Here is a 10,109-nt window from a genome sequence, read left to right on the forward strand (position 1 = left end):
TTAAATGTCAAAACAATCCACGTGACTCTAAAAACTCAACAGCTTTACAAACTCTAAGATTAAACTCTCCACAAGGATCCAAAATAAATTGGACTTCTACATGAGAGCTTTAATTATTCTTCATCTACTTCCTGAAAAGTTTGGTCAATAAAAAAGACAAAAACTAATATTTTCAGCTGAACTAAAGACAGACTTTGTGATTTTTCTGCTCACATGTTGTGTTGTTGTAAACTTACTCTTTCAAATAAATAGCCTCCTAACCCCCTGGAAACCAGCGTTTGTCTGTTTTTGTGTTGCTCCTCAGCGACCCTAGACAGCCGGGTCGTAATGTTTTTTCAGCAACACACCATACTATGACGTTTTTACAATGATGGTTCTACTATGAAACCAGTTTGACATGTTCAGGTGTTCTTTGTGTGAAAACTCAGAGATTTTAGGTATCAGAAGGTGGTTTTCAACTTTCTTTGTTAACTTTCTGCTTCAACTTTAAACTAAATTTACTTGACTAACCCAGCCCTCTGGACTTCCAGTAAGCTGTGTTCCTATTGGCTGTCCAGGTGGCTGCTTGGTGTTATCAGGAACACCTGAGCAGCTCAGTGTCTTCCTGCTTTATGTGGCTGCAGCCAAACATTTCCTCTGCTTCACCACTGAACCGGGTTTGGCTCCTTTGCTTTAGTTTGTTCTTTAGGCATTGGCTTGCAGCTTCCAGCAGTAAAATCGTCTTTAATGTGTTTCTTGGTGTGTTTTAGGGCTTTGTACCGGATAGTTGTCTTGGTAAATGTGGTTCTTTAGCCAGAGTTAGCACATGGTGCTAATGTGTGCAGTGATTAGTGGATTTGTTGCAGCTGAGTTGTGTCTTTATCGTGGCTGTAGTGAGTCTTTAGAGGATTTTGGTCACACACATTCTGTATTCTTGTTTGTGAAGCAACGTTGGTTGTCCAGAAGGTAAGAGTTCCTGTCCTGATTCTCTGTTCTCAGAGGTTCTCTGGTAGGCTGCAGGAGACTTTAGCATTTGGGTTGTGCTAGTTTGGTTTTTGTACGGCTTCATTTGGACGACTATCTTGAGGCCCCTCCATGTGGTTTAGTGAGGTTTTCTGGACAAATTCTACAAAGCAACCTGCAGCAGAAGAGACTTTGAGAGTTTTTAGGAAGTTCTGGAGACCAGACTTTAGAGCAGCAGAAACATTTGTCAGCAGGTTGAGCAGGAGAAGGTGAGCTTCAGAGTAGAAATGAGACAGAAACCTTCTTGACCCGTGTGGTGAGGTCCTGTACCAAGAGTTTGAGCAGGTTGTGAAGAGTCTGTAGTTCTTTGGTCTGAAAGCACAAGAAGAGTCGACTCATTAAAGGAGAAAACAGGAGATAATGTTGGTTCTTCAGTCGCTCTGTAGTTTCCAGTTTCCTTAGACTGAATATCAAGTTTATATTTTAAATGATTTCCCATGTGAGCCCAAGAAGACTTCAATAAACTCCCTTCATCCCCTGGACACAACATAATTTATTACCACGTTAAATCTTTGTTTTAAAAATATTTTTTAGTTTTAATCATAGTTTTAGCGTAGTTTTTTCTCTTTGCTTGTTTAGTTTTGTCATCTGTGTAAAAGGTGCTGAACAAATAAAGTTGAATTGATAAACTGAATAATTGACTAACTCATGATTGTGACAACAGAAGTATTTTCATTGTGATTTAAGGGTTTATTTCATTTTTAAGGTTGGGGTTAAAATCTTGACAGAAAAAGAAGATTAAAGAAAAAAACTACATAACAAAAAGCAATTAAATCAAAGGCAAAACAAAATTAATACAATAAAACTTTTAAAAAGTTTTATTATTTAAAAGATTTAGGAAATTTAACATGTAATTTTCTAATTAAACATTTCATTTTTTAATTAAATGTTTTGTCTTTTTAAAGGTTTAATAATCTAATTAAAGGTTTTGCGTTTTTTTAAAATGTTTAATATTCTTCTTGTTGAATTGTATTTTTTAAATGTTTAATTATCGAAAATATTTTATCTGTAATTTTTAATATTTGTATTTTAAAAATTTTGTTTAATTTCATAATGACATGTAACTTGTTGAATTATCTAATTCAATATTTTGTCTGTTTAATATAATTTAATTGTATTTAATGTTTAACTGTATTAAACAGACAAAATATTGAATTAGATAATTCAACAAGATACAATACATGTCATTATGAAATTAAACAAAATTTTTAAAATACAAATATTAAAAATTACAGATAAAATATTTTCGATAATTAAACATTTAAAAAATATAATTCAACAAGAATATTAAACATTTTAAAAAATGCAAAACATTTAATTAGATTATTAAACCTTTAAAAAGACAAAACATTTAATTAAATGAAATGTTTAATTAGAAAATTACATCTTAAAGACAATAAAACTTCAAATAGGAATTAAACAGAAAATACAATGAAGCATTTAAAAAGAAAATTAAACATTAAAAGGTGGTAAAACATTTAAAAAGAAAAACCCTAAAGATGTAATCGAAACATTAAATATTGGGAAAGAAAAAAAAACTCAAACAAGCCAATAAAACATTTGAAAAAACAATTAAACATTAAAAAGACAAAACATTTGGAAATCAAATCAGACATTAGAAAAGAATAAAAGGTGAGAAAAGAGCAAAACTAAACATTTAAGAAGAATCAAATTAAAGACAAAACATTTGAAAAGACACCAGTTAGACTTTAGAAGATCAAATTAAACAGAAGAGACAATAAAACGATCAAAAAGAGCAAAAACAGATAAAGGTCTTGAAGCATTTTCTAGTCTGAAACGAAAACATCAAGTTGTTTCTTCAAACATTTCCTCTTTCTATGTTCTTGGTTTGATTGTGGACAGATTTACTAACAACTCATTTCAGAAAACTGTTTTCCAGATAAAGTCTACTAGTAGTTGAAGGCATTGATCAAACTGTTACCTTCTGATCTCCACAAACTTTACTGTTCAGTGAAGAGAATCAAAGTTTGTTGAGGATTTCTACAAAACCCACAGGTAAAGGTCTGAGAAGAACTCAGATGGATGGTCTAAATGTGAAATCAAGACTCATGGTCACAAGTTTTAAGGCTTCTGTTAACCATAAAGTTCAAACTAACAGAGAAGTACTGAGAAACTTTTAAGATTTCAGTCCTCAGACTGTCTAAAGGTTCAAACTAACAGAGAACTACTCAGGGACTTAGAAGATATCAGTCCTTGGACTGTCTGAAAGTTAAATCTAACAGAGAACTACTGTGGGACTTAGAAAATTTCAGCCCTCAGACTGTCTGAAGGTTCAAACTAACAGAGAACTACTCAGGAACTTAGAAGATATCAGTCCTTGAACTGTCTGAAAGTTAAATCTAACAGAGAACTACTGTGGGACTTAGAAAATTTCAGCCCTCAGACTGTGTGAAAGCTCAGGTCCTGAGGACTCGGGAGGTCTGGAGGCTTGGAAAGTCTTGGAACTGAGGGTTCAACCCTCCAGCACAAAGGCTGAAGCCCAACCTCCTGAGAAAAACGGTCGAGTCGAGACTCGAGTTAAAAAAAAAACTCGAAAATGGCAAAAAGTAGATGTTAAATACGCAAAAAAAAGAAGTTTTAGTATCTGAGCAAATAGCTCAGGGGGTAAGAAGACGGACCAGCAACTGGAAGGTCGCAGGTTCGAGACCCGTCACTGGCAGTTTTCTTTCTTTGTCTTTGTCAGGATTTTGAGAAAATTTAAGAACTGTCTGGTCTTGAACCAGCGACCTGCAGCTCCACAGGCAAATCCTTAACTCACTGAGCTACAGATCAGATGAAAAGACATAAATTCGTCGTCCCTTTGGCATCGTAGTTCCTGAAGTGACTACATGGGCAGAGCCAAGGCGGAGCCTGGGTGGAGTCAGGGCGGAGAGTAGGCGGGGAGGTGGGTGGCGGCCTCCCCCCTCTACTCCCCCACCACCCACCACACCTTCCCCCGCCTGACGAGTTCTTCGAGTCTCCACGAGTTCTTCGAGTCTCCACAGGTTTTCCCGAGTTTCTGGAGTTTCCACGAGGTCGGAGGCAGAACAAGTTGTCATGAAGAGGTGTTGAACCACCATCCATAAAATCCATGCAGTCGGCTCCAGAGAAATGAAAGAAGGTCAACTTTTATCAACCTCCATCCAGATGTTCAACTTGATATCTTTACTTTGACATTTTTAGCACCACAAACCTTTAGTATCACACTTTATTATCATTTATTAGGACTTTAATGGAATCCACCAGCAGATTTAGTTTTTGTTGATAAACTTTATTCTTGTCATCGTGAGACTGCAGTATTTAAAACTGTTCCTTCTAATTGACCTCATGTTTATTAGTTTTAGTGGAGAAAGTTATTTTAGTTGTCGATTAGTCTCTTAAAAACCAAATAATAAATTGGATTAGTCAAGAGGTTTAAATTTCTTAGTTTGTCATATTTTAGATATGACAAAAAAATATAAAAATAAAGCGTCTTGAGACAATCTGACCTGTAAATGGCGTTATATAATTAAAATTGAATTAAAATTGTATGTATCTTGTAATGTTGGAGTAATTCAGCCATATATGTTGGAAAACACATTTTCTTTGTCCATTACTCTCTTCATTGTTTTTGCCAGTAATTCATTTCTTGTTTTGGTTTATAAAATGTCAAACCCAAATATATTCAGTTTACTGTCATAAAAACCAAAAAGATTTACATTCATGATGCAGGAATCATACAGTTTTTCACTTTTTATCTTAGTTTAGTCAGAAAGATAGTTGATAATGTGTGAATTGTTGCAGCTTGTGAGCCGTAAAAGGTTTTAATCTTTGGGGCCGAGTGTCAGAAAACATTTAGAAACCAACATCAACAAAACACTCAACAAAGATTTGAACATCATTAAAGGGAAATCCAACTTTTGCATGACAATGTCTAATTAAAGGACATTTATTTCCAACGTAAATGTGTGATATTCATCCTCTGGAGCTTTCTCTTCACATCGTCTTCCACCTGGACTGGTTTGGTCGGGAGCATGTGCAACAAACATTTGAAAAACTGCACTTTAACATCAATGAATGACACTGAAGTTTAATCTCTACATAAATGAGACTGAGTCTGGATGTGCTGCTCTGTCATTAACTCCTAAGTTTAGGGAAAGTTCAAACAAAAGAGGACAGTTCAGATAAGACTTGAGAATGAGCTTATTTTGAACAAACATCTCAGACTTTCTGAGCTTCAGCAAATGTAGCAAGATATTTTAACAACAAACAACTCAAGAGATCAAGTTGGAGAGAGTTAGCTTTAGCTGAGCCAAAGAACATGTGGGACGCTAACCTAGCAAACATTTCAGACTTTTCTCTGTGAATTCTGAGAAATAATTTCCTATTTAATGACAGAGCTACACATCTTAACTCAGTCTCCTTAAAACAGACTCTAATTCAGTGTCATCCATCCATATTAAAGTGCAGTTACCCAAAATGTTTGTTGCATGAGCTCCAACAAAACCTGTCCAGGTAGAAGGCCACTTTGACAAACAGGAAGTGGACGATTCCAAGCAGATTTATAGAAGGGGGAACCAGACTGTACTAAGTGTGGTCGAGTATAAAGGGGTGTTTTGTGGGTTTTTAAGGCTGATAATGATTATTAGTGAGACATTTGGAGTCGATATTCATTTGCAGTAAATGAAAGTATTTAAAATCTTGGAGTTAAACTTAGAAGAACACAAACTCTAACAGGAAACTTTGCTGATACGTTTTTGTTTTGTTTACAGATGTTAAGTTAAAGGAGTTTTATTCGTGACATATAACCAATCAAATCACTCCAGAAGACAGAGCGACCACAGGTAGATGAAGGTTCAGAGCCAAATTAGTAGCACCATTTTTAAATTGATTTATTACCATAAATCAGTAAAAAATAAAATACTGATAATCAGTAAATCAGTCAGCCCACAATTACTACAATTCTACAATGTATGTCTCTTTCCTTTGACTTGTTATTTGTACAATATATGATGTATATGATGGCGTTTTTTCATACCAAAGGCTATACTATGATGTTTTCTAAGAGACATACGATGCTACTCTGTTTGTTCTGGCCCTGGAACGCTGCACTCCTCCTCTGTTGTTTTCTGGATTGTACTCAGCTGCATGCCTTCGTCCACCAGGCCTCCGTTGACTCGTCCCGCCTGCCGTCTCTGGAGCTGAAGCTGGATTGGAACAGACCAAAGTACAGTCCAATCACGATGCCAGCTGCCTCTCAAAAGGCTCCTTCATCTGGCAGGTGGCAGCACTTCTTCTGAGGGGAAGCTGAGCTGGCCCGGCAGAACTTTGGAGATGTGTTCCAGTGGTTGGTGGATGTGTGGGGAGATAGAGAGGGACCTTTGAATTGTTCAGAAAGTAAAACAGGGAACCCATTGGTAGTTTTAGCTTAGGGTGCCACTGCGGTGTGTTTTTGGGTTTTAAGCGGTGAACAGGAAGAGTTTTTTTTTCGTATTGATTATCTTTTACTTTGTTCCTGGTTGGAATGCCCATCAATGTTGACGTGAAGTTCACTTTTAGTTCTGTTTATTTATTTTATTTTACTAACAACCATTTGCTTTTAACCCCCTCACATGTTGTGTTGTTGTAAATAAATATTCGTCTAACCCTCTGGAAACCAGCATTTGGACTGTTTTTGTGTTGCTCCTCACCTACTTCAGACAGCCGGGACATAACAACGTTTTGTGGACTAAAGGCTATACTATGACGTTTTTAGACCGACATGCTATACTATGACAATTTTAGAGCAACATGCTATACTATGATGTTTTTTGAGCAACATGCTATACTATGACAATTTTAGAGCGACATGCTATACTATGACGTTTTTAGACCAAAGGCTACACTGTGACATTTTTTGAGAGACAAGCTATACTATGACGTTTTTTGAATGACATGCTATATTATGACGTTTGCTGGACGACATGCTATACTATGATGTTTTTAGAGCGACATGCAATACTATGTAATTTTTATAGCGACGTGCTATAGTATGACGTTTTCTGAGCGACATGCTATACTATGACGTTTTAAGAGCGACATGCTATACTATGTTTTTTGGACCAAAGGCTATACTATGACATTTTTAGAGCGACATGCTATACTATGACGATTTTAGAGCGACACGCTATACTATGACATTTTTAGAGTGACATGCTATACTATGACGTTTTAAGAGCGACATGCTATACTATGACGTTTTAAGAGCGACATGCTATACTATGATGTTTTTAGACCAAAGGCTATTCGATGGTGTTTTTTGGACAACATGCTATACTATGACAATTTTAGAGCGACATGCTATACTATGATGTTTTTTGAACCACATGCTATACTATGACGTTTTTAGACCAAAGGCTAGATGATGGTTTTTTTGGACGACATGCTATACTGTGACGTTTGTTGGGCGACATGCTAAACTATGACAATTTTAGAGCGACATGCTATACTATGATGTTTTTTGAACCACATGCTATACTATGACGTTTTTTTGACGACATGCTAAACTATGACAATTTTAGAGCGACATGCTATACTATGATGTTTTTTTGGACGACATGCTATACAATGACTTTTTTAGGACGACATGCTATACTATGATGTTTTTTGGACGATATGCTATACTATGGACATTTTCTGGACCAAAGGCTATACTATGACGTTTTTTGGGCAACATGCTATACTATGACGTTTTTTTGGACGACATGCTATACTATGACGTTTTTTGGACCAAAGGCTACACTCTGACGTTTTTTGGACGACATGCTATACTATGACGTTTTTTGGACCACATACTATACTATGACGTTTTCTGGACCACATGCTATACTATGACGTTTTTTTGACGACATGCTAAACTATGACAATTTTAGAGCGACATGCTATACTATGATGTTTTTTGGACGACATGCTATACAATGACTTTTTTAGGACGACATGCTATACTATGATGTTTTTTGGACGATATGCTATACTATGGACATTTTCTGGACCAAAGGCTATACTATGACGTTTTTTGGACAACATGCTATACGATGACGTTTTAAGAGCGACATGCTATACTATGATGTTTTTAGACCAAAGGCTATTCAATGGTGTTTTTTGGACAACATGCTATACTACGACGTTTTTTGAATGACATGCTATACTATGACTTTTTGGACCAAAGGCTAGATGATGGTTTTTTTGGACGACATGCTATACTGTGACGTTTGTTGGGCGACATGCTATACTATGACGTTTTTTGGACCAAAGGCTACACTCTGACGTTTTTTGGACGACATGCTAAACTATGACAATTTTAGAGCGACATGCTATACTATGATGTTTTTTTGGACGACATGCTATACAATGACTTTTTTAGGACGACATGCTATACTATGATGTTTTTTGGACGATATGCTATACTATGGACATTTTCTGGACCAAAGGCTATACTATGACGTTTTTTGGGCAACATGCTATACTATGACGTTTTTTTGGACGACATGCTATACTATGATGTTTTTTGGACGACATGCTATACCATGACGTTTTTTGGGCGACATGCTATACTATGACGTTTTTTTGGGCAACATGCTATACTATGACGTTTGTTGGACGACATGCTATACTATGATGTTTTTAAAGCGACATGCTATACTATGGACATTTTCTAGACCAAAGGCCATACTATGATGTTTGTTGGGCAACACGCTATACTATAGGCTTTTTTAATTGACATATTACTATGATGTGTTTTTTTTTGTTTTTTTGTTGTTTTTTAGCAACATATAATAATTTGAACAGTTTTAAAAATTACTATTCTTTTACTTGTGCAATGAAATATTCTTTTTAGGCAAAGGCCATGTTTGATTACATATAGGCTATTAAATAAATGTTTATTAAAAACTAAAAAGCATTAAAAAATAATAACCGACTAAGGCATTTACTGAGTCACTATAATAGTGTAGAGTCTACGGCCACATCAGCATTACTATAAGCATCCTCTGGTAAATTCACAGCCATATACTGTAGGAAATCTAGCTGATCTCATCATGATGTCCACTTACCATATCGACTTCAGGAGATGATTAGATGATGATAAACTGTGACCTGCTGGTTGGGTTCTCTCTGTTCTCATATTTCCTCCATGTTTGTCTCCTGATGCTGCCTTACTTCAGCCGGTCCATGAGCAACAGAAAACACAGTTTGCCTTGTACCCACCGCCAGGGGTTCCACTCTTCCCACTCCAGTCTGTACATTTGCAAACGTTTTTGCTTCTTTAGACGTGGTGGAGTTTCAGGTGTAGACATTTTTAAACGTGCGGGTGCAGCAGCGTCTGTAACCTGGCAACCAGAGACAGGACCGGACAGGACGGGACACACAGAGACGTCTGAAGTCTGTCCACTGGACCTGGCATCGGGTCCTCGCTACATGGGTCCTACGAAGATGAAATTGGCTGCCCTTAATATTTCCTGTGTTTTATTTTATTCATTATGCAGTTTTGATGAGTGCGTGACAGACGTGTACGGGGCATTTATGAAAATACGGAACAACTTGCGTCCCGTATTGATTCAATACGGGACGCAACAATTAATTGTCGAATAAAGGATGTTTCCGTATTTTAAGGGACGGAAGGCAACCCTAGTGGCAACCCTACTCACACTGGCACCATTAGCATGCTAATGTTCTGCATTTACTGTATGGTTACCATCTTTGTTTAGCATGCTACCATGCAAATATTAGCACGTACAGCTGTGGCTGTGTGGAATGTCATTTATTTTGCATTTGTATTAAGTCATAAACCAGTATTATTACATTGATGAGTCAGATATTACCAAAGCCATTACACTCCATCCTACCGAGCCCTCAAAAGGTCACAACAAGATTTTTTTTTGGTGGATTATTTTTGCATTACCTTTTAGAAGTGTTTGCATTTCCTCCAACCCACAGAGAATGACTGAGCAGTATGACGGTATCATGTATTATAGTAGACTGCTGCTGGTTGTGACTACAGTAACAGTCAGTGCATCCTCGGCTGTGACTACACAGGTACAAGTTGGCATCATTGCATTTAGAAAATAAAATATAGGAGCTTATTCAGAGGC

General features: G+C 36.6%; 1 long non-coding RNA gene across 1 annotated transcript; it reads right to left on the reverse strand.

The window, feature by feature from the left end:
* Positions 1–4,772: 4,772 nt before the first annotated feature.
* LOC129350062 (uncharacterized) lies at positions 4,773–9,574 on the reverse strand. The gene is made up of 2 exons (XR_008603277.1): positions 9,072–9,574; positions 4,773–6,360 (listed from the first exon to the last, which is right to left on the reverse strand). It is a non-coding gene; the product is annotated as an uncharacterized LOC129350062 (long non-coding RNA).
* Between the last annotated feature and the right edge of the window lie 535 nt (positions 9,575–10,109).

Source organism: Amphiprion ocellaris, chromosome 2 (assembly GCF_022539595.1).
Source record: "Amphiprion ocellaris isolate individual 3 ecotype Okinawa chromosome 2, ASM2253959v1, whole genome shotgun sequence".
In the NCBI taxonomy this organism is placed as follows: Eukaryota; Metazoa; Chordata; class Actinopteri; family Pomacentridae; genus Amphiprion; species Amphiprion ocellaris.